General features: G+C 34.4%; 1 non-coding gene across 1 annotated transcript; it reads left to right on the top strand.

Moving 5' to 3' along the window:
• The first annotated feature begins 8,616 nt into the window (after positions 1 to 8,616).
• LOC127558541 (U6atac minor spliceosomal RNA) lies at positions 8,617 to 8,738 on the top strand. Its single transcript, XR_007952917.1, has one exon. It is a non-coding gene; the product is annotated as a U6atac minor spliceosomal RNA (small nuclear RNA).
• Positions 8,739 to 25,970: the final 17,232 nt, after the last annotated feature.

Raw genomic sequence — 25,970 nt, 5'->3', positions numbered from 1 at the left:
TCAGTGAGCCTTTGTTTTTTTTTTTTTATTTGACAATTTCTATTTTTAAGAAGTTATTTTCCTTTGTATTTTTGTCATTCTTACAAAGCCATTGTCTTTACATAGTTTTCTTGCATTGCTATAATTTCTTTACCCATTTTTTTTTCTTCTAAGACTCCAATATGACTTTAAAAATCATTTTTAGCTTTTCCAGAATTTTTGGTGGGACTTGTGTCCAATTCACCTTTTTCCCTTTGAAGTTTTGCTTGTAGCTATTTTGATTGCATTGTTTTCTTTGAGTTTGTATCTTGATTTTCTAGTCAGGTTTCTTTTTTTGTTGTTTGCTCAGGTTTTTAGCTTCTTTCTTGACTTTAAACCTTATATTAAAGTTGAATTCTGTTTTAGTATGTGTGGGTGAGATGAGATGGTGAAGGGTTACTGTGATAAGATTCAAGATTTTTTTTTTTCATTGCTATTTTCAGAACTAGTTTTGAAGATATGGACATTTTCAGTACTTCCAGGAAGGCCCCTGATTCTTAGTGACTAAAAGTGATATTGATCCTCAGCAATCTTGCTCTCTCAAGGCTAAAAATTCTTCTTTTGAACTGTGCCCTGGAAGTGGATACAGACAATAGTATTGAAAAACAATGCCCTATATTGTGCCTAGTGCTAATATAGAGGTCACTTTAAATTTTTTTTTTTTTAGCTGTAAGATTTCCTTCCCATCTTTTGCTTGAGAGCTCCAGAGCTGTTGCAATATCTGTGGCCACCCCCAATTCCCTTCTCTGATGTTGCATCCACAAAGACTCTAAGCCAGCCTTTACCCCCATGTCAAATATCTCTCCTCCCAACTTCCTAAAGTTTTTTTGAAATGGAAAATTGTCTCCACCTAACCTTTTGTTGTCTGCCACCCCAAAATTTGATTTAAGTTATTTTTGTAAATTTGTTTGGAAGGGAATATTGGGAGAACTTGGTTGAGTGCTTTTTTTTTCTACCTTGGCATCTTGGCTCTTCAAAAGTTCTCAATAATAAAAATAAAATCCTAGTTTTAGGTAACATTTCTTCTTTACCCAGTTCCTTAGGTTTTGTAGTAACTAGTGATCATTTCTTTATTGTTTTATAAGGGAAGCAGGACAAGAGAATGATATTTTCAGTGCATTGCTAAACAATTTGTAGAATATATCCCATTTTAAAATTAAATGTCCAAGTAGTCTAGTTATCAGTTATTTGAATAGATTGGATTGGATTGGGTGGTGGTTTGATAGAAAAATAAAGTATTTTACAAGTAAAATAAAGGCATTTTGAGGGAAATTTTTTGGGAGGAGTGTTGCTCAGGAAATGTCATAGGACATAGGACATTGTAGATACAACATCAGTGCTAAGCAACAGCTGGAATTAAAGTCTTTCTGGTATATATATATATATATATATATATATATGTATGAGTACTGAGCCACAAACTCTAAGATTCTGGTCAGGCATCTCTCCCTGACAATCTGGTCTCATACACATTCTCTTCTAGTAGCAGGGTGATAGACAACAGACTACTAAAGAAAAAAGTGAGAATTTGACCCCAAACATGATTGGAGATATCCAAGAACAGGCAAACAAGTACGGAATCCTTGAAGTTGGGGATTGTCTCTCTGGTGTTGAGTCCCAGTTCATGAAGTAGGTTTGAATCTGAGTTCAAATGCCTCAGATATTTAGTTTCTATATGAATCTGGTTAAGTCCCAGATAGTCTTGACCAGACAAGTTTTAACATCTATAAAATGAGTATAATAACTGCACCTCTCATACAGAGTTGATGTGAAGACAAAATGAGATTTTATATCTATATCCATATATAATCTATACACAAATAGTATGTATATGTATATATTTATGTATACATACATATATGCATATGTATATTTATATGTATGTGTGTATGTGTGCATGAGTTATAAATTTTTCAAATATTAAAGTGCTATATAAATTTTTGAATTTATCTTCATCTTAGTACAGGTTTGGACTTTTAGTCTGGAGCTTTGGATTACTTAATATGTCAATGCTGTAGTTCCTTGGGTAAGGGGAAACCTGTGTAAAGAGAATCCAGGAATCAGAGTCCTCAACTTAGCTGGGGGTGACCAGACAATGTGCGGAGCTATAGACATCCATTGAATTGATAATCATTTAAGAGTATTATCTGTGCAGACATTGTGTTAATGTTGGGCATAAAATAGAAGGTAAAAATAATCCCTGCCCTCAAGGATCTTAGGGTTTAATGGGGGAAATAACGTGAAAACTATATATCAACAAGCTTGAGCTAGAAATAATCAACAGAAGGAAAGAATTAGCATTAAGGGAGATCTAGAAAAGACTTTGTTGTAGAAAGGGGGATTTTAGCTGAAAGTTGAAGAAAGATAAGGGGTAAAATCAAGAGGCAAGAACATTGCAGGCTGGAGGAGAGACCATGAAAATTCAGTTAGACTATTTTGTGGGAGGAAGAACAAAGTTGCTAGTGTCATTAAGTTGTAAAATACACCAAAGGGAGAGTATGAGAAGACTGGAAAGATAGAAGGGGGCCAAATTATAAATGATTTTGAACACCAAACAGGATTTTACATTTAATCCTGGAAATAAACGAGAACCATGAAGAATTATTGAATAGAGGGTAGGATGAGATTTTAGAAAAATCAGTTTGGTAGCTATTTGGAGAATGGATTGGAGTGGGGAGAAATTAACCAACAGGTTATTACAGCATCTCATGGTTGAAATGCTGAGGACTAAACTAGAGTTTGTGTTCTTAAAACAAGAGAAAAGGGGATATATCTAAAAAATGTTACAAAGGTAAATTTGACAGGACTTGACAACAGATTGGAGATGGAGGTGGTAAGAGAGAGGAAGGAGTTAAGGAAAGCCCTTAGGTTGAAAGTTGGGAGAACAGTGGTATCTTCCACTGTAACAGGAAATCTAAATTGGGGAAAAGATAATGAATTCAATTTTGGTTTACACTACTGTTAGGATCCTGGGCCAAATGTTCATTTCTGCAGGGAAGACATTCCCTTGATGAGAGATCTAGACAATGTCCTTCCCATACACTCTGTGCAGAATAGTGAGATTGAGGTAAATTTCCACTGTGATCTCCCCATAATAATTAAAGCCCAGTTCTGAGGTCATCCTAGGGGAAAGAATATTAGCATTCAAAAGGAAGAACTGGGGAGGGAAATAGTGTGTCATCATCCTTCTGCTCCTGAGGAATAAACAGAGGGAAAGAATAAGCAATGTTAGGTTAACTGTAGAATTAGTAAGCTGTCGTATTGGGCTCTGATTATGAGGACTTGTTGTGTAATTTTCTATGACCCAGGTTTCCTTTCCCTCTATTCTCTTTACCCCTGCCTCTCCAATAATCCCTGTAATAATGGAAGAGCCAGATTAGATTATGTAATATCCAATTTCTGCATAAATAAATTCTGGGTTCTGAACTCAATGTCTGTGAAATGGATTAAAAAATAGTCATGAAAAAAATGTAGAGGTAGAAGTGACAAGACAATTTTGTCTCTGGATAGGGAAGAGAGTGAATAAAACAAATAGACTTAAGCCATAGGACTGAGTGGCTGAGCTGTAGGGCAACAGTGAATATGATGACAGAAGAAACACTGTTAGAGAGCTGGCATATTATATGCTTGAGACTTTATGCCCTGGTAGGGATGGAGAAGAGAGAGTTAGCAATTGTGTAAAGGGAGTGGGATGAAGAGATAATTGTGTGTGTGTGTGTGTGTGTGTGTGTGTGTGTGTATGTGTGTGAATGTGGTCAACTATGGACCAACTAAGAAGCCAGGGCTGCCCAGGAAGTGTGTACCTGAGACTGTTTTGTAATGATATGGGTTTGTCTGTTCCTCAAAAGTCTTGTTTGTTCTTGAGCTCTATGAATATCCTTTTCCTGTTCCCTGAGGTTTAATGGTTGATTAACTCTAAACAAATGTGCTAGCTACTGTGGATACAAATTTAAAAATGAGTTAGCCCCTGCCCTCAAGAGGCTTACTTTCTATTGGGAAAATATAACATAATATAATATGATATTATATGACATAATATGTTCACAGATAAGTAAACATAATGTAAATACCCAGTAATTTGGGGTAGGCACAAACAATTAGTGTAATCAAGAATAGTCTCCTGAAGAAGGTGCTATATGAGTTAATTCAACCTTACAAGAAAATGGGGTTTATAAGAGATGGAGGCAAGAAACATTCTAGGCACGGGACTCTGACCTTGAATATTTGTGATATGAGAACAGAAAAGGGGACAAGATAAAAAGATATTAAGGAGGAAGAATGAATGAGAATTGACAACTGATATGAATTATGAATAAAAGTGACGAGTCAAGAAAAGTTCCTAGGATATGAACCTCAGTGACTGGTGATCACCACCTACAGGGATAAAGGGATAGAGTTCTGTCTCAGAAATTTCCTACTTATTTAATCTATCCATGTCTTAGCTTCCTCATCTGTTAAATGGGGATAATAGCACCCATCTCACAAAACTATTTTGTGAACCTTAATCTATATAAATCTATATAAATGCTTAATATTATTAATAGGGTATCATCAAATTTTTAATGAATGTTTCCAATTGAATATCTGTTAAGTATCTTAAAATCAAAATGTTTAGAACAAAATGTATTACTCCTTGTCCTCTTGTCTCTAATGCGTTACCCACTTCCTAACTTACCTATTTTTCTTAAAAGTATCAACTTTCAGTTACCTAAATTCTCAGCCTTGCAAGTTATTCTCAACTTGTCTCTTAATCTCATCTGTCATATCTCAAGTGACAAGTGTTGTTGATTCTATCTCTGCAGCATCTCTTGTGGCTATTATATTTTTATGCATTTCATGACCATTGCCTAAATGCAGGATATTATCACTGCTCCCCTGAATTCTACCTTACATGTCTTGTTGGCTCTTATATTCAAATCATTCTCCATGTAGACAAAATGCAATTCTGCAAAGTAGAGATCTGACCAGGAATCCTTTCCCAACCTCTTTTAACTTTAATCCCTTCCCTCTGCTAATTATTTTATATTTATTCTACATAGTTTGCTTTCTCTCTGTGTGTGTATGCATGTGTGTATACATGAATTTAGAGCTGAATGATTTATCTCTAAAATCTCTTTTTTATACCAAAATTATGTCATTTTATGATTATTTCCTTTAGAAAGAGAGGTATAAATGTTTATTTTGAGAAAAAGTCTGAGGAGGTAGGGGCCTATGGTAGATCTCTGTTCTGAACTAGAAGAGAGTTCTTACTACCCCAGGGAGAAATAAAATTAATGAAACAACCTTGTAAAGATCAACAAGAGCTTAAGATATTATCATTTAATTTTATATATCTTGCAATATAGTTGGTCAGCTCCTTAAGCATAGCTCCCTCTTTTGGATTGCCTTCATCTTGCATCACACCTAGCACAGTTTTGGGCACATTGTCGATAGTTATTCCTCTGGAATTGAAAGGTTACAGGTATGGGAGTCTTTATTTCTAGTCTCATTTTTTGCCAAAAACTTATTGCTATAACCTTAAGTAAATCACTTAATGTATTGATATCTCTGTTCAGCGTCACATAGATGTCATAAGTGAGGTTTGAACCCAGGTTTATTATTACTCCAGGGCTAAGCCTCTCCTCTATCCCTTGCTTCTTCTCCAAAGAATGTATAAAAAGCCCATTTCATGGTCAAAAGTAGTTTAAGAAATTCCTCAATGCTGTGACAGGGCCCTAGATCATATGCCCTAGAGAGCTCTAGATTGAACCCAACAGGATGAATCAACCAATATTTTCACTGACTATGTCCTTATTGGGAAAATGTAATGCATTATATTCTCAAATGCCAAAGTATGACAATAATATTTTTTAAAAATCATATATTGAGCTTAGGAAATAGTTCCAAAAAATGTCTCATCTCCTAGAGAAGAGAAAAAACAAATCTAATTTATAGGTCTTTTCACCAACCTAACTAGACTGCTATGTCTTCAAGGCATTTCCTTTTCCTTCCACTCCCCCCCCCACCTTTTTTTCCCACTTTACATCCCTTTCTCTAAGTATAGACATCCTAGAGCCTGTGGATTATAGAAATTCATAGGAAATCTCTTGAACTTCATTTTAACTACTTCAAACTTTTTCCCAACCAAAATTTTCCAAGTATTTCTAATGAAGAGAAAAACAGACTAATTTCTGATTCAACTAGTCTTGGTTTTGTCCAGAGGTCTGTCTGAGAGAATAACCCAAGGGAAGATATCCCAAAAGCAGGTCAGCAGGAGGAGGGAGAGTGGATCTGGATTATTCAGGCCTGGATAATTCATAGACTGGATCAATAGCCCTTGGAAAATTGAATGTTAGCAATAGGCGGTCTACAGAATTCTGGGTAAACTAAACCTGTGGTACAATTCTCTTAGGGATGTTATAAGGCTTAAAAGAGATAATGCATGTAAAGTACTTTGCAAATTTAAAAGAGTTATGTAAATGGGACTTATTGTCATTATTGTACTCCCTGTAGAATCCCCATTGAGTACTGTCTGGAGAGGGGCTGACTGAGTGGCCAACGAATTGAGGTCCCTATGGTCAGGTAGCACCTCATGCCAGAGTTTTTGATTATGATGCTAGTCATTGGGAGAGAGTGTAGGGTGAAAATGAAAATGGAATATTTGGTTAGTGCTCTGACAAGCCATGAATCAAAACCAAGTGAAATTGCTCTGGGGTCTCTCGGCCTGTCAGCTTTCACCATCCATTTTGTAAACCCCATGGGGCTGTGTAATTCTGTGTATGACCAACTGTTTGTATCGGAAAGCTCCTCCCCGCAATGGAGTGTTTGGGTGCTTCCTTTCTGTGTCATGGTCAACACAGATGAGACCCTGGTGCTTTTTAAAGAATGTTATTTAATTGAAAAGGAAAGGATTAGGGCAGTGAGTAGGTGGAATGGTCAACTCAGAAAGTATAAACATTCAAGTGTGTCTGATGGATGTTTCCCAGACTGTCACACCGCCTGGAATTTTTGTTCCTATCTCAAGGGACTCCCCAGCTCCTCCTCCCAAATGAACACATTGATTCTCAGCTGAGTGGCTATTCATCCTTGTTAGGGGAGCTATGGCAGGGAGACTGTTTATAGTTTCCACATGTTGGGAAGGGGGTAGTGAAAGGGGTGAGTGTGAGAAAGATAGCAAGGATGGGTAAAGGAAGTTCACTGCTCCTGAAGATGCGCACATGCACCAAAGTATCCCAGGGGCTGAGCCTGCTTTAGGAAAAGAGGCTGACGATAATCTACTCCCACCATTGACCCCACCACTTTACCCAACTTTAGATTTAATATTCATTGCAAAATAAGTAAAGGATGGTCAGGGAGAAAGAAAACATAAATTGTTGCCTGGACACCGGGTTTATATCTCAGCTCTGCCACTAATTTACTTATGTGAGAATGTGTGAGTTATTTCTTTTCAGACCTTATTTTCCTTTCTCTGTGAAATGAGGGCTTGAACTAAATGTTAAGGGTATTTATCTACAGTCTGTTTACTTTAAAAAAAAAAAACATTTGTATAACTGCATTTCATTATGTAATACTGTGCATTTTATTTTAAGCATTTGAAAACGTTGTTCTGAGAAGTTATCCTGAGGCTAAGCCAGACCATCAAAAAGGGTCATGACACACACAAAAGATTAAGAACTCCTACTTTAGAGAATTTCTGAAACCCCTTCTGAGTCTCACACTCCATGGATCTAGTTATACTAACTGGATTGTGATAAGAATTAGGCTTTGATAATTATTTTTCTCCTGACTTAGGAGTGGAAAAGAAAGGATGGGATGATACATTCAGAAAACATTGGCATTAAAATATGGTCTGGCTGATGTCTCCCCAGACACACACCAGTTGGAATTTCCATGTTTATCTAAAGGATTATTAATCCTGCAGACTCCATTGTTCACCTTGGATACATAGAGAGACCCAAGCCAATGGCACCACTGGGATGCCATTCAAATGTCAAGTGGGTCACTCACTTTGGCAGGATTAGCAGCAGAGCTAAACTAAAGATTTATGAAACCAGAAAGAAATTACAGACCAAATATGGTGAACACTAACAACTGGCCACTGAGGAATACAGTAAATGATGCTGACATAGTGTGCTTTAATACCCAGTGATCCTGGGACATCCATTCTTTGGGTTCCATGAATAGCAGGGCCACATACATTGAGTCACTAATTCTAGTGAATAAGGCTGGCTTGCTGTTTGTCCTTTGTTCTCTAATAGGACCTTGACATCAGGGAAGAGATACTATGATAAGCAAATGAATTGGATTTAAGTGAGGGAGACTGGGCAAGATCTCCGGCCTCCCTCTCCCCTCCAGAGCCATCTGGGTCCAGTGGCCAGAGATCAGGAGACTGGAGATGCTCTGGGTGCAGGGGGAGACCGTGGCCTTTTTAAGCTAAGGTCTTTCCAATGTCTCGGTTTAACTGAGGTTGTGCCCATTCAGTGATTAAGACTAGGCAGCAATTGAGGCAAAGAATCTCCTTTTTCACCTAGTCCAAAAAAAACCCTAAATCAATCAATCAATAAATCTGGAGGGTAAGACCTTCAGGGGTTCTGGCAAAAGCAGAAATGATTTCTATTTACATTCAGTAAAAGGAGAGAAGATTAGCACTCTTATTGAAAAGGATGGAAGTAGTGGCCTTTACAACTCATATATGATTAAGGCATTGCCACCTATTTTGTGCCATCCAACCATGAGGCTGGCAAAAGAAATAGTTGAATAAATGCCAGTAAGATATAATAGAAACAAGTTTTTGCTTACTAAAAACCAAATGGAAATAATTGAAAATGAAATTTGAATCAATAGAAGTAGAAATAATGGGCAAACTCAAATAAGCAATATATGAGACATTTGTGTCACATAATTCTTAGTTTTGAGTGTTCAAGGCATATTGCACCAATTTATGAGTCCCTTCTTCATCTAATATTCTATGGGTCTAGCCTAAGAGTGTGAGTTTTTGCCAAGTGTTTTTTTTTTCTTTTTACCCATTGATGAATAGAAATGATTGCAAATGAAATCCAACTCAAAAGCACTTATTTAATGCCTACCTTCAAGGACCTTACATTCATTGGAGTGGAGGATGCAACATTTACTGAGACAGGTAAAAACAAATATTTAATTTAACAAGCCAATATTGAGCACCAAGTTTGTGCCAGGTACTTTGCTTGGTGGTAGTAGAGATAGAGAATATTAACGTCCTATAGAATGTAGTATCTGAATTGAACCAGGAAAAGAGCTAAGGACCTGAGGGACAAAAGTGAGAAATGAGTGTATTTTAAGAAGAGAGACAGGTGATAGAATGTCTAGTAAAGGGAACAGCATGTAGGCTAATTGGCCTAAAATGTAGAATGCATTAAAGGGAGAGATACAGGCTGGGTGTACAGTGGTTACAGAACTGATCCTAGATGTAGGAAGGCCTGAGTTCAAATGTGGTATTGGCCAAATCACTTAACCTCTGTTTGCATTGGTTTCTTCAACTATAAAATAAGAATGATAATAGCACCTACTTCCTAGAGTTTTTGTGAAGATCAAGTAATATTTGTAAAGTGCTTACTTAGCATAGTGTCTGTCATATATATATAAATACTACTATTATTATTATTACAATTATTTTATATATTAAGTCTGGAAAGGAAGGCTGGATAGGATTGTAAAGGTCTTAGATGCTAATCTGAGGAGTTTTTATTTTACCCTTGTATCAAGAAGGAATGATTGATACTTATTGAGCAGCATGTGACATGATTTGACCTGTGTATTAGGAAGGTCATTGTGGTAGCTGTGTGGAAAATGGAATGGAGAGCAGAGAATTTTAAAGCTGGAACACCCAGACAAAGACTGTTGTGGTAGTCCAGGGGAGAAGTGACAAGAGCATCAATTAGGAGGATAGCCATACATAACAATGCAATGAGGTTATTATTTTTTTATGGGCTTCATAAACTGACTCTGAATATAGTTTCAGTAAATGAATTTAAAATATTTTTGATCAATGATTGAAGAATTAAAATAAATTTATAACTTCTTAAAGTGACAACTCTGAAGGATAACATTTGCTTGAATACTACGATTAATTGGGTTTTTTAAAAAAATCAGTCATTTAACTTTAGAGTCATAATTGAATTGAGATAGTTCAGTCAAAAATCCCACAGACCAGCTCAGACTGTTTCATCAAATGTTCAACACTAAATACTTGAATAAAATGACTTTTTTAAAAAATTGATTTGACTTCAATGACTTGTTATTTTGATATTGCACAGTGTAGACTACTCCGCTTCCCCTGTCAAATTCATGGTCTCATCACCTTTTACTTGGTCTATTGTAACAGCTTTCTTAGAGATGCCTCAGCTTCCAGTGTCTATTCTTCACAGACATGAAGTTTTGAAGCTAGAAGATCACATAGATCACAGAAGGTAGTAAAATATGGTACTTAATGGGGAGAAAAAAAAGAATGATTTAATATTGGTTTCTTAAGGACAAGCTTTCAACTTATTCAGGGTCTGGTTACTTTGTTGTATGGGTCAGCTAGTTTCTTTTCTTCTCTTTTTTTCTGTCCCCTCCCCCCCACCCCACAATGGACTTATTTCACAATAATTCCACCCACTGATGGAATAATAAAAGAAATAATAAAAAAGAGTTTTAAAGGGTCTAGATTAATCCTAGTTAAGAAATATGAGTAAGTGTGGGGCAATGGAAAAAGCACTGACTTTGAAGTCATAAACTCCAGGCTTCAGTTCCCATCTCTGTCATTTACATACTCTCTCTGTCTCTGGGCCTGTGTCTCTGTATCTGTCTGTCTGTCTGTCTCTCTCTCTCTCTTTCTCTCTCCTCTGTCTTTTTCTCCCTCTCACAATGACCTATCACATGGGTCACTTAGAACCATTGGTTCTTGCCAATCTGTTAAATGGAGGAGGATGTGGAGGATTTGGGGTGGTGTATGTTGGTCCAGCTAGCCTCTAAAGTTGCTCCCAATAATGCTATAAGGGAAAATCTCAGGGATTGGACCCTAACAAATAGCTCTGTGTTAAGAGAGAAAGTCCTAGCCAATGAAAGACATGTACTTCTTGGGGAGGAGGTAGGGGCTGAGAAAAGTCTAAATTGCATTTTGGTTAATTCCCAGTGTTAGTGTAAGCAGTTGTCCTACTTAAGGTCTGGTCATCCCCTTATCCTTCCCATCCCTATCCTCTTAGATCAGGAAAGGAATGGCTGATCCTTGAATAAGCTGGAGTTTTAGAATCAATAGTTAATTTATCCATTCAGGCATGAGATTTAGTCTCCTCTGTCCCAATTTTTACTTCCATTTGTTGAAACACTAAGATTCAAATTTTTTTTCTGAGGAGGTTTAATCGTTCACATTTACCTAATACCTCACAACTTGAGGCATCAAAAAAACACTGAACTTGGAAAAAGAAAACTTGTGTGCGAGACAGCATGTTTAGTAGAAAGAATACTAGGCCTTGAATCAGAGAATGAAGACTCAAATCCTATCTCTTCTATTTCTTAGCTTTGTGATCTTGGATAAAATCCCCTATACTCTTTAAGCCTCAGTTTTCTCACTTGTAAATTAAAGAAATCAATTTATTTCATCATTAAGGTCTCTTCTCTTACATTCCATGGGATTGTAATTTAAGGGGATACCTGTCCATTTTCTTCTTTATTACATTGGGTAAAAGTATTACCAGGTAAATCCTAAATAAAGGGATATTGTCTTTCAAAATAACTGGATACATTTTATTAATATGGTTGAACTCAGCTGTCATAACACCAATTATTCATGATTTGCTATATTTCTCCATTTCTTTATTTAATATATGTCCCTGTGTTTTTTTCCAATAGAAGTAAGCTATTTGGAGGCAGGTATTATTTCATTTTTGCTTTTATATTTTCAGGAACTAATAAATAGGACATAACAGAAAGTCAAGAAACACTTTTTGATTAATCTCCAAATTGATTGATTGCATCTGTTACACTCTACAAAGCTCTTTATCCAAGCCTCTCACACAAGAATTTCCCAAGCTAGTTTGAAAGGATTAGATTTTTTTTTTATCCTCTTCTGAACTGGGGGGCATGAATTACATAACTTCCCATGAAGCTCCTTACAATTGCTAGGATTTTGTTGTTTTAAATCAAGAACATTTAAACTTTTTATGTCTCTACATCAAATGGCAAAATTCTCATTGCTTACTTACAATAGAAAAAATTAAGGAATAGTATACCTGGTCTTTAATTCTAGGTCTGTCACACTTGACTTTTTGATTCTGAGCAAATCAAATAATATTTTGAATTTCTCTCTCTCTCTCTCTCTCTCTCTCTCTCTCTTTCTCTTTTTTTTTTTTTTTTTTTTTGTTTAGGCAATTGGGATTAAGTAACTTGCCCAAGGTCACACAGCTAGGAAGAGTTAAGTGTCTGAGGCCATATTTGAACTCAGGTCCTCCTGATTCAGATCTAGTGTTCTATCCACTGCACCATCTAGCTGCCCCTGAATCTCTATTTTTTTAATTTACAAAAAAAAAAAAAAAAAAAAAAAAGGGATTAGACTATAAGAGTTCTAAGGGCTCTTAACAGTATAACATTGTCTCTGTATGTCTAATTCCATAAAATAAAACAGTCAAGAAATATTTATTACATGGCTAATGTCTGCCAGACATTATGCTAAACACTGGTGATACAAATTCAAAAAAAATTTAGCAAGATAGTCCCTAACCTCATAGACCTTACAATGTACTTTACACAAAAGGAAACCAAAAATGGGAGAGAGGAAGAGGGAAGAAAAAGTCTGGGAACTGGGAACATTCAAAGGAATTCCTGAATAGTTCAGTCAGGTTAAAAAAAAAATTAGAGTAAATGATCTGTAAAGCTCCCTTTATTATATGAAACCCTTATGTTTACATATCTATGAGTCATAAAATTACAAAAACTCAGAATTGGAAAGGATTTTAAAGGCTACCTAATCCAGTTAATATCTGAACAAGAATACCCAATAAATAGTAATCTAACTTTGATTTGAAGAAGCTAGTATTAAAAGTCAGAATCCCAGGGATATTCAGATAGCTGTGTAAAGTTGATGCAGTGTTCATAAAGCTATCTGCAATCAATAATCACTTCTACTTTCTGGGCTTGTGGGGAAAAAAAAAAAAGCAAAACACACCTTTTCTTGAATCTGGCGATATAGTGTGATTTGGTGTGGTAGTAAGATCAGGCCCATGGGTATATTCCTGTCTGAGCATGGAACACAAAGTATGTGAGACAGAAAATAGAATGTGGATCAATTGAATGCATTCAGAGTGGGATTAGATGAGGAAGGAAGGAGCTGAAGTTCAGATTCTCAGAGACGATTGTATGTTGAGAGGCAGTGAGATAGAAAAGGTGTGTGAGGACAGTTCCTTGGACGTATTCTGGATTGGGTTATGGTAAGTAAATTATAGGGCCAGGCAGAGGTTGTTGAATTCTATCTCTGAAATTGGTCAGAGAGGTTTGGGCTTTGAATTTTGTGCTATGATCACTGAAAACAGTATTCACTTTATTTTTTAAAAATTAATTGGATTATTTATTATATTAATGTGTATGCTTGCTACATTCTTCTATTAAATTGCAAATTTTTATTAAAATTATTGTCAAAAACTTTTTCAGTTCCAAATTCTCTCTTTTTTGACATTCCTTCCACACCCTTTGAGAAGGCATGAAATATGATGCCCATTATACACACAGAATCATATGGACCATATTTCAACATAAGACATATGATTTTTAAAAAGCAAGAAAAAATATGCTTTAATCTAAACTCTTAGTCCATTAGAATCTGAAGATGGAAAACATATTTATCATGAGTGCTTTGGAATTATTGTGCATCATTGTATTGATCAGAGTTGTCAAATATTTCACAGTTGATTATGGTTACAATATTGCTGTCACTAAATACAATGTTCTAGTGGCCCTTCTTATTTCATCTTGTTTTAATTCTTAGAAGTCTCTCAAGGTTTTTCAGAAATAATTCTCTTTCATCATTTCTTATAATAATACAATAGTATTCCATCACAATCATACATTATTCACTTTGTGTTTGAGCCAAATAGCTCATCAATATTCCATATCCTATCTCCACTTCTTTGCCCAGATTGCCTGTCCTCTCATCCTCATCCCTGAAATATATATACTCTGTTCACCTTCACCTTGTAATATCTCTGCCCACTTTCAAATGCTACCTTCCACATAAAGACTATCCTCATTCTTCAGTTGGTAGTGCCTTCTTTATCTCCCCTCCCCACAGACTATTTTCTGTATCTTTTCATATTTATTAACCTGTGGTCATGTTAGTAGAAAGTGAGCTCCTTTTTTTTTTGTCTAGTTTAATAGACTATTTTTTATTATAGCTTTTTATTTACAAATATATGCATAGGTAATTTTTCAGCATTGACAGTTGCAAATCCTTTTGTTCCAACTTTTTCCCTCCTTCCCCCCACCCCTTCCCCCAGATGGCAGGTTGACCAATACATGTTAAATATGTTAAAGTATAAGTTAAATACAATATGTGTATATATGTCCAAACAGTTATTTTGCTGTATAAAAAGAGTCGGACTTTGAAATAGTGTACAATTAGCCTGTGAAGGAAATAAAAAATGCAGGCAGACAAAGATCGAGGGATTGGAAATTCTATGTAGTCATAGTCATCTCTCAGAGTTCTTTCACTGGGTGTAGCTGGTTCAGTTCATTACTGCTCTATTGGAACTGATTTGGTTCATCTCACTGTTGAAGTGTGTCATGTCCATCAGAATTAATCATCACATAATATTGTTGTTGAAGTGTATAATGATCTTCTGGTCCTGCTCATTTCACTCAGCATCAGTTCATGTAAGTCTCTCCAGGCCTTTCTGAAATCATCCTGCTGGTCATTTCTTACAAAACAATAATATTCCATAATATTCACATACTACAATTTATTCAGCCATTCTCCAATTGATGGGAATCCACTCAGTTTCCAGTTTCTGACCACTACAAAGAGGGCTGCCACAAACATTCTTGCACATACAGGTCCCAGAAAGTGAGCTCCTTGAGCAATTTGGAACTATGCCCAAAGGACTATCAAACTGTACATATCCTTTGATCCAGCAGTATCTCTACTATTCTGTATCCCAAAGAGATCACAAAAATGAAAAGGACCCACATGTCCAAAAATAGACCTTTTTATAGTTGTTAGAAACTAGAAATCAAATGGATGGATTTCTTAGTTGGGGAATGGCTGAATAAGTTATGGTACATGAATATTATTGCTCTATAAGAAACATTCAGAGACATATAAACTGATGTTAAATGAAGTGAGTAGAGCCCAGGAGATCATTGTACATAGCAACATCAATATTATACAATGATCAATTCTGATGAACGTGGCTCTTGTCAATAGAGAGGTGACTTAGGCAGTGTCAATGGTCTTGTGATGGAAAGAGCCATCTGCACCCAGAGAGAGGACTGTGGGAACTGAGTGTGGACCACAACATAGTATTTTCACTGCTATTGTTTGCTTGCATTTTGTTTTCTTTCTTATTTTTTCCTTTTTGATCTGATTTTTTTTGTGTGTGCAGCATGATAATTGTGGAAATATGTAGAGAAGAATTGCACAACATATTCTTAATGAGGAGAGAGTGGGGTAAAAGGAGGGAGAAAAAAATTTGGAACACAAGGTTTTGCAAGGGTGAATGTTGAAAACTATCTATACATATGTTTTGAAAATTAAAAAAAGTGAGCTCCTTGAAATTAGAGACAATCACATTTTTGACTTTGTAGCCCCAGTACTTAGCATAGTACCAGAAACTCAGTAGGTATTGAATTAATATTTGGTAAGATTATATTTTTTATTGAGATTAATAAAGAATTATCAACTGGCTGACTTCTTATCCCTACTGTGTACCAAGTACTATACTAAACACTGGGAATACAAATACAAAGGAAGGGAAAGGAGAAATGACAAAAGGATGGGAGGTGATGGAAGAGGAGGGGAAGAAAGAGTTCCTAAATCAAGAAGGTATAATCTAATCTGGGGGTGGTATGTATGGGGACCACAGATAGAGAAGAAAATACATGCACAATGCACAAAAGGAAGCTGAAAAGCAGAGTAAAACAGCCAGGGATGAAACCTGTCTCATAGTCATGGTAGAAAAGTCAGAGAAACCCCAAAGCAATAAACCAGATAAGAAATGAGAAAACTCTCAAGGATGGGGGTGGGGTGGCGTGGAGAGTAACAAAGACCTTTGAATACCAGGTGCTAGGATAAACTGGAGTTTATTGAGTAGGATAAATTCAATAAACTAAAAGTGGAATTTATTGAGTAGGAGGATGACATGGTTAGCTCAGGATAATTGATACCCAGGTTGTAAGTCTGGGGGACTGTTTTCCTGCAATGTCCATGCATTGTTTAAGTGTAATATGCTCTGAATTCTCTGAGTGTGCATCAGTGGTAAACTATGATTAAAAAAAAAAAAAGAGCCCAGGACTTAGAATCAGAACGTATCTCAAGTCTTAGGTCTGCCACTCTGTGGTCTTGGGTATATCATGTAACTGTTCTGAATGTCAGTTTTCTTATTTGCAAAATAGAGATTCCTATTGCACTCCCTGTCTCACAGAATGCTTACGAAGACAGCTTTTTGTAAACTATTTTTGTTGTTCAATCATTTTAGTCCTGTCTGACTCTTCGTGACACTATTTAGGGTTTTCTTGGCAAAGATACTAAAGTGGATTGCCATTTCCTTCTCCAGGCCCATTTTGCAGATGAGGAAAACTGAGGGAAACAGGGTACAGAGGCTTGCCCAGGGTCATACACCTAGTGAGGGTATGAAGATAGATTTGAGCTCAGGAAAATGAATCTTCCTGACTTTGGGCCCTGGTGCTCTATCCACTATGCCACTTAGCTGCATTGTAAAGGATATAGTTCTATATAAATGTGATTTGTGGTGATTTTCTAAATTGAGGCATGCCTCTTTCTCTGTTACAATAGTACAGGTTATATAATAAGTTTCAGGAACAATATAATAATCATAGTTAAAATGATAAAACTTGACATTTACTATATCAATATATTTTGTGTTATTGTATTTTATTACTCAGCTAAGAATACACCATTAGTCATTCTGATATCTCTAAATGTTTTGTAAAATATATATTCAGTCTGTATATATATATTTCTGAGCTATGGTAAACTTGAATGAAAGAGGGAGGGTTTCTTTTTTATCATACATATTATTTTCTTGATCAAAAGAATTCCTATTCCTCTTTACAGAATCACCTAGTCTTGGAATGGGAAGAAATTAGGGAGGTTAATTAGTCTAACTGATACCTAAACAGAAATCCCTTTTATAAAATCTTTGAGAAACCTGAGTTTGAGGACTTCCAGTTGAGGGGAACTACTACTTCATAAGCAAAACCATTCTATTTTTATACAGTCTTGTTAGAAAGTTTTATTGTATGTAACGGGGATTTTGCTCTTATGAGCAAGTGCTGAGTATTTGACTGATGGCAAGAACATATGCAGACATTCTGTATTGACTTCTGTCTGCTAGTGATATGATGTAGAGCAGCTTTTAAAAAATATATTGGCTGTTTAACCAGAACTGAGGACACTTTCAAAAGGCACCAGTTGACTAGACTCTGTTTTTTTGTTTTTGTTTTTCTTGTTCCCTTGATCTTATTCCTCTTACCTGAGCATCTTCTGATGAGCAAAACAGAGACAATGCTGAAGGGGAGAGACTTTGTTCCCTTTTCCAATTGATATGTGACCCTGGAATAGGAATTAACATTATTTATGCATTATTGATTATTTATAATGTTACATTAATTATTTGTACTTTAACAATGGAGAGAAGACACCAGAATTAAAATAACATTAGAAAAGAGACATCTCAACTTTTCAAGGATATCCCTCAGATTTCAGTGGACTCACTCAAAAAGTGTAACACTAGATAATGGCAACACGTACCAAATCTAAATCAATTTCTTTGAACCTTCTATTTATGACTCTTAATTCTGTATTCTGTATCAGTAAACACAAGGTAAGTAACAAGGGTGTTGGATTGTAGTGTAATGCTGGAGAAACTGAGGCAGGAGAGAGATTAGAGAGTTTTTAATATTTTATTAATGGGAGAGTAAGATTTACTGGACAAGACTCTCATCTCAAATTATCCAGTCAGACAAAGATAAAGATATACTGGGACCAAGGAATCCATGTTGGTCCCAGGTCTGGAGGAGACTGTCATCCCAAAGAATCCAGCGTCCAGCATACAGCCAGCTGCCAGCCGCCATCCTCCAGCAAATGAATGGAGGAACCCCAACTTCTTAAATACCTTTGGAGACAAAGAAGAGGGAAAGAGCAGGAAAGTCCCTGTCCAGCTGGAAAAGGCTATAAACAAAAAACAAACAAACAAACAAACAAACAAAAAAAAAAAAAAACAGAGACAGGATGTCTGAATACCCAGAGATAAAGATGTCAGTGAAATATCTTGGAATATTTTAGAGGGATATAATAAATTCTTGAGGACAGAAGATAATCAGGAGGTCTACTTTCTTGTTTATCTTGCTTGGGCTAACAATTTATAACCTTAGAGTAATTGGTCCTCAGCCTTCATGGACCAGAGGGAGATTTACAGCTTAGGGGAGTAATTAGGGAGACTGAAACAAGGGAAATTTGTACAAGGAAACTGAGTCAGGACAGTTAAAGAGAACTGTGGCATAACAGTAGTAAGAAGCTTGAGGTTCATATTCTGACTTTGTTGCTCATTATTTGTATGTAATTCACTTTTCTAAATTGAGTCATCTTCCTTTGTAAAATAATGGGATTGGACTAGATGATAAAGAAAAAACCTTTCTAAATTCTTTGATCTCACTTAATCTCTTTTATATTAGACAGAATTATATATTTTCTATTCGCTTCTTAAAATTATTAATCACAGTTCTTTCAATTGATCTCAATATGATAACTTTTGGAAACAATCTGTTGATCCTAGTTAAAATGGTAGAATTTGGCATTTACTGTAAACTGTCAATATGACAATTTAGGGTAATATATCAATAGATTTCCTGAGCTAATTAAAGTAGTATGATTAAGTGGATGGAGTGCTTGATGGAATGATCGACTTATAGTCAAACAAGTAATTTTGTTTAAGTTTCCAACTTATCATCTTATTGAGTTGTCTAATGCACTGAGAAGTTGAATGAATTGCCCAGAGTCACACAGTCAATATGTATCAGAAACATTGAACCTATGTCTTCCTAGCTCTGAGACTATTCTGTCTCTCTTAGTTATGGTAATGATGATGATGATGATGATGATGATGATGATGATGATTGGGTTTAGAAGTAGCACAGCAAGATTGACAATCCTCTTGACATTTAAATTATCCTCTTTGGTATATGATCCTATTTACAAATGTGCCTCTGTTTTTAAAAGTTTTATTGACATGGTTTATTTTTGTGTTATGAGCATTTTCAGATTACCTCCATTCCATTAAAGATGTCTTGTAAAAAATAAAACAGTTAAACAACATTAACAATACAGTGATCTCATCTGAAAGTGCATGCAATATTCCACCTCCTTTGTACTCCAGTGCAACCTCTCTAATTTTTTTTAAAATTAACAGCAACCAATATTCTCTCCTACCTTGACCTGATTAAAAATAAGGGAAAATAAAAAACAAATTTATTGTAAGAAATATGCCTAGTCAAGCAAAACAAATTCTCATTCACTATAAACAAATATATGCACATGTATGTGTGTTTGTATTATATAAATACATATACATGTATGTGTAGTATATATGCATACAAACATATACTATATATAATATATATGTCTTATTTTTGCACTCTAAATTCATTATCAGGAGACAGGTTCTATATTTCATAACCATTTCTCTGAAATAATAGATGATCATTCATAAAACTTCTAAAATTATCTGTACAGTATTGTTGTCATATCAATGTTCTTTTGGTTCTGCTTATTTTATTCCTTACCCTATAAAACTCTTCAGAATTAAATGTTTTTATAATATTTATTTTATTGTAGAAATATTCTCTTGGTTCTCTTACTTCACTTTACATCAATTCTTACATGTTTTTTCCATGTTTATTTAAAACCATTCATTTTCTTATTTCTTACAGCATAATAACATTCAACAACTTATTCAGCCATTGCTCAATTGATAGTCATCCCTTGAGTTTCTAGTTTGGTTTGTCAGCACAAAGATTGAGGTAAATTTTTTGTCTTTTGGAAGGACCTGTTCCTATTTCTTTTATCTTTTCAGGACACAGGTCTTACTATAGTATTAGAATACAGTAGAACAAGAGTGAATTATAAAAATTAAAAGAATCCACCAATTACCTCCTGAAGAAACCTTCAAATGAAAATTCCCAGGAATATTATTGTCAAAATCTAGAGCTGCCAAGTAGAAGAAAAAATATTATAAGTTGCCAAGGAGAAAGAATTCAAATATGAAGGAATCACGATCAGGATTACCTAAGATTTAGTAACACTATAAAGGAGCAGAAAACATTAATGAAATGCTATTAAAAGCAACAGATAAGCATCTACAACCAAAAACAATTAACCCAGAAAATTTGAGTATAATCCCACAGGGGTAAAAATATGAAATAGAGGGCTTTCAAATATTCAAAATAAACTAGAAAATTAAATAACTTAATCCTAAATAAGTGGCAGGTTAGCAAATGAATGACAGAATTAATAGAGAATTTCATTCAATATAGTGATAACAATGAGACATTATAACAAAAACTGTTGGATGTAACCAAAGCAGATCTTAGGGGTAAATTTATATTGCTAAACATTTGTTAACAAAAAGGAGGAAGAATAGTTCAATTGATTGAGAATACAATTATAAAACACCCAAAAACCATTTAAAAAAATAATTAAACACCAAAATAGAAAAAAAGAAATCTTAACTAAATTGAAGTAGAATAGCTAAATCATTAGCTAATTTGATTGAAAAGAAAGAAAACCAAATTATTATCAAAAATCAAAATGGAGAATTCACAATAAATACAGAAAAAATAAACATTATTAAAAATTATTTTGTACTATATATTAATGAAACTCAAAACTTAAATGAAACAAATTATTCTTTACAAATTATAAAATATCCAAATTAACTGAATAAGAAATGCAAAATTGCAGCAACTCAATTTCAAAGAAAGATTCACATTCTGGAATATATCTTTAAGGATTTGGACAATTAGTTTCATTTTTACACATAAACTCTCTGCAAAATGGCAAGAGAAGCTCTTTTATCAATTTTTTTCTATTATCCAGATGTGATACATAAATTAGGGAGAGTAAGAAAGAGAAAACTGTAGATTAACATTCTTAATGAAACGTTGATAAAAAATTTTTAAATAAAATATTAATAATGAGGATAAAACAAAGATATACACTAACATATACACTATAGCCAGGTCAGGTTGGATTTATATGAAGATTCAGGATTGGTTTAATAGTAAGAAAATTATAAACATAATTCCAAAATCAATAAAAATCAAAAGACTATATCACTAGGTATGGAAAAACTTATTTTTGACACTTATTTTTTGGAAAAAAAAACAAAATTAGAAACCACAAAAATAGATGTTCCCTTAAAATAATAATTACAGGTAATATAATAAATTAATAAATATAAATAAAATAATGAATAATAAAATATAATATATTAAATTTCTGGCACAAAGTAAGTACTTTATAAGTGCTTATTTTCTTCACTTTCCAATTTTAAAAGTAGCAGAGATAAACTAGAATTCTCTCCAATAAAACTAGCGATGAAGCATGATATCCATTGTCAACACTTCTATTTGCCATAGTACTTGTAATGCTAGCTACAGCAATAAGGCAAGAAAAAAAATGACAGATAATGAGCATAATTCAAGAAGAAGCAAAATGTTCACCTTTTTGCAGATGATATCATAATGTATTTAAAGAACCCTAAATTACAAACTAAAAAAAAAAATTAGTTGAAATATTTAATAGCCTTAGCAAATTTGCAAGATAGAAAAAGAAATCCATACAAATCATTGACATTTCTGTATTTTACCAGTAAAATCCAGCAAAAAGAGAAAAAGGCATTTCATTTTAAATAGTTATAGAATATATAAAATGAGCATCTATCTGCCGAGATACAGTTAAGACATATATAAATATAACTACTAATCACAGTTTACAATTTGCAGAAATAAACAAACATATATATTAGAAAAATATTAGTTGTCCATGGATAGAATGAGTCAATATAAAAAATGAAAATACTATTTAATTTCATTCACATGCTAACCAATCTACCAAAGAATGATTTTCTAGAACTAGAAGAAACAACAATGATATTCAAATAATGATATAAAAGGACAAAAATTTCAGAGAAAACAATAGGAAAGTATGGGAAATGAAGGGGGCTTAGCAATGTAAGATATGCTAAATAGCAGTAATTATTAAGGCAATTTGGTATGGGTTACAAAGATTGTCACCAGTGAAACATATTAGGGTTACAATATATAGAAACAAATGTATCTACTACCCTAGTATTCAATAAAAACAAAAACCCAGCTTCTGGGATAAGGATTCACTATTTGATAAAAACTGCTTGGGAAGACTGGATAGTAATATAGAAGAAATTTGATTTAGACCAAGATCTCCAACCTTATAACAAGGTAAAATCTAACTGAATACTTGAGCTAGATATAAAAAGTCACATCATAAACACATTAGAGAAACATGGAAGAAAATATCATCTATCAGATCTATGGATAGAATAAAATGTCATGACCAAACAAGGGATATGAAAGGGTACAATTATTCTGGAAAGTAATTTGAAATTATACACAGAAAGTTATTAAATTATGAATTCTCTTTGATCAAAATATGCCACTATAATATGATATTTAGGGTGATGTCAAGAATTAAATATAACAATTCAGAAATGGTATTATTAGCGCAGCAAATAATATAAATCAAGTCAAGTCAACAAATATTTATGAAACTCTTCTACATTCTACCATGTTAAGTCCTGGAGATACAAATTCAAGCAAAAGTAAAGATATCTCCTAAACTCAGGGAGCTAATATTTTAATAGGAGAAAATAAATGGGTGAGTGGGAGAGTGAAAAATGCAGAGTTGAGAGAAGAATCAAGGAGACCTGGAGTGGGTCATTCAAAATTGAGATTCTTATAAATGGAAAAAAGGGTAGAGTAGAGAGATTGTTCCCTGTGAGAATGTCACTGGGGAAGAAGGGACTTTCAGGGTGAGAAGACAACTGAGGCATGGTGATGAAATCCAGAAAATAAGAAATATCTTTGAAAGAGGAACATAAATAACATCTTCCTAATTCTGGGCATTATATCTCTCTTAATGCTGCTTTGGATTACATTACCATTTCTGTTTACTATGTCACACTGTGGACCCATAATGATTTTGTTATCCTCTAAACTCTGCAAGCCTTTTCCACAAAATTTACTGTATAGTGGTGCTTTCCCATAATATACTTATGAAGAAGATTTTTTGAACCAAAGTAAAGTAAAACATTCATTTCTATTAAATTTTATCTTATTAGATTTGTTCCATTTTTCTTCCCATTGAGATTGTTTAACATACTGACTTAGACATCCAATATGTTAGCTATCATTTTTATCTTAGTATCTTCTGCACAAAAGCTTCTGCACAAAATCTTCATTCATTCAAGTTACTGAGAAGGATGTACCCATAGCACATGCCCAAAGGTACATACTTAGAACACTCCTCTGTAAACCTTTTTTCAAGTTATGATCATTATTATCATTAATGTGTACCTTAAGTACTGTCCTGCAACCTATTTTAAATTCGCCTAAACATGCTGTTTCAATCTCTCAGTCTCAATCTCTCCTAGAAGAATGGTGGGACACCATTGGTGGAACTGTGAATTAGTCTAAGTATCCTAGAGAACAATTTGGAACTATGCCCCAAAGACTATAAAACTGCATATCTTTTGACCCAGTAATACCTCTATTATCACAAAGCAATAGAAGAAAAGGGGGGTGGGGAAGATGTCTTTGTACAAAAATATTAGCAATTCTTTCTGTGATGATAAAGAATTGAAAATCAAAGAGATGCCCATCAATTGGGGAATATCTAAACAAGCTGTGGCATGTAATTTTGATAAAAAATATAATTCTTCTATAAGAAATGACAAGCATGATTATTTCAGAAAAACCAGGGAAGAGAACCAGAACATTGTACACAATAACAGCAATGTTTTCTTATGATCAACTGTGAATGACTTGGCTACTCTCATCAAGACAATGACATAAGACAATTCCAAAACTTCTGAGGAGAAATGCTATTCATTTCCAGAGAGAGAACTGATAAACTTTGAATTCAGATAGAAGTATACTTAAAAACAAAACAAAACAACTTTCTTTCTTTTCTTTTCTTTCTTTTTTTTTCTTTTGCCTGTGTTTTTTTACCCGATATGGCTAATATGGAAATACTTTTTGCATGATTTTACATGGATAATTAATATTAAACTTCTTGTCTTCTCAAAGAGGAGGAGGGGTGAGAAGGAGGAAGAGAATTTGCAACTCAAAATTTGTTTTAAAAAAAGAACGGTAAAAACTTTTACATACAATTGGGAAATATTTAAATAAAATGAAAATGAAAAATAATTTTAAAATGATATAAAAAGAATAGCATATGTGGTTTTGGAAAATACTTGATAGAATCTATGCATAATATGTTTATAGCATTTCCCTGATCTAATAGTCAAATAATACTATCACAAAAGGATGGGAGGTTATTCTGATATGTCAGTATTTTTTGCCTGCTCTCTTATCTAGAATCTGTGCAGTTTATCAACATTCTTTTGTGTCTTTCCCCATTCCAGATATTTATATTTAGGTGAGCACTTTTATGTGTTCCCCATCTTTTCCAGAACATTTGAATTGGATTATTTAAATATCCTGTGACAGCTTCATGAAAGAGCTCCAAGAAGAGGAGAGGGGATCAGCATGGATACTTGTACTAGGGAGTAGATTTATAGTCTCTGCTAGAGACTATAACTGGGATCTGATCTGGATGATAAATGTGCACTTCAGAGACAGAGAGACTGCCAAAAGATGGTTGCAGAGGAACTGCCTAGGGGAACAAGGAGTATGCTGACTCCTCTTCCTAGCCAAAATATCAAGTGGGATGAGAGAAGGAATAGTTATCACTGAAAAGTAGAGTAAAAGAAGAGGTATCCTTCCTGAAGGAAGGAAAAGCAACAACTAGAGGGTGGAAAAGAAACTATGAGAGAAGAAGAAATATGGGATAGAGAAGAATTTTTTACAATTAAAAATTAAGGTGGAATTAAAGAAAATACCTCAAATTTATATATCACATTACATTTTTCAAAATCCTTCCTTCCCTCCCAATATAACTCTATTGAGTTCACATGATAATTCTTTTATAGATGAGAACACTGAAACCCAGAACCCAACTTGTCTATGATCACAAAGCTGGTAAATATTTATGGCAAGGTTCAAAACTAGTTTTTATGACTCTAAGTTCAACTCTTTATCTGCTGGTCTCAGTTATTCCTCCAATGAAAGTATGGAAGAGGTGCCAGAGGAAAGGAATTTCCCATTGGAAAATGACAACAGTACCTCGTAGTAGTATTAGGTAATTAAATAGGTCTTTTTGCTAGCAATTCAAATAGGAAACCATCAACTATATAGAAATGTGAACACTCAACTGACTAAAATTCTAACTCTAACTGATTCTTCAGATCTCTTTTTTCTTTGAATTATTACCATTCTTTTCAGAAATATTCTATTTCCCTAATAAAGTGGAAAGTAAGGAATTATCATTTCCCCCAATTCTTCTTTTCTAGACGGGAAAACCACTTGCTCTTCATTCAGACATTGTATGATATTCTTACTACTTGCAGATAATC

This window comes from Antechinus flavipes, chromosome 3 (assembly GCF_016432865.1).
Source record: "Antechinus flavipes isolate AdamAnt ecotype Samford, QLD, Australia chromosome 3, AdamAnt_v2, whole genome shotgun sequence".
Lineage (NCBI taxonomy): Eukaryota > Metazoa > Chordata > Mammalia > Dasyuromorphia > Dasyuridae > Antechinus > Antechinus flavipes.
Note: the sequence above shows the minus strand (reverse complement) of the source record. Positions and strands in the feature narration are given on the sequence as shown.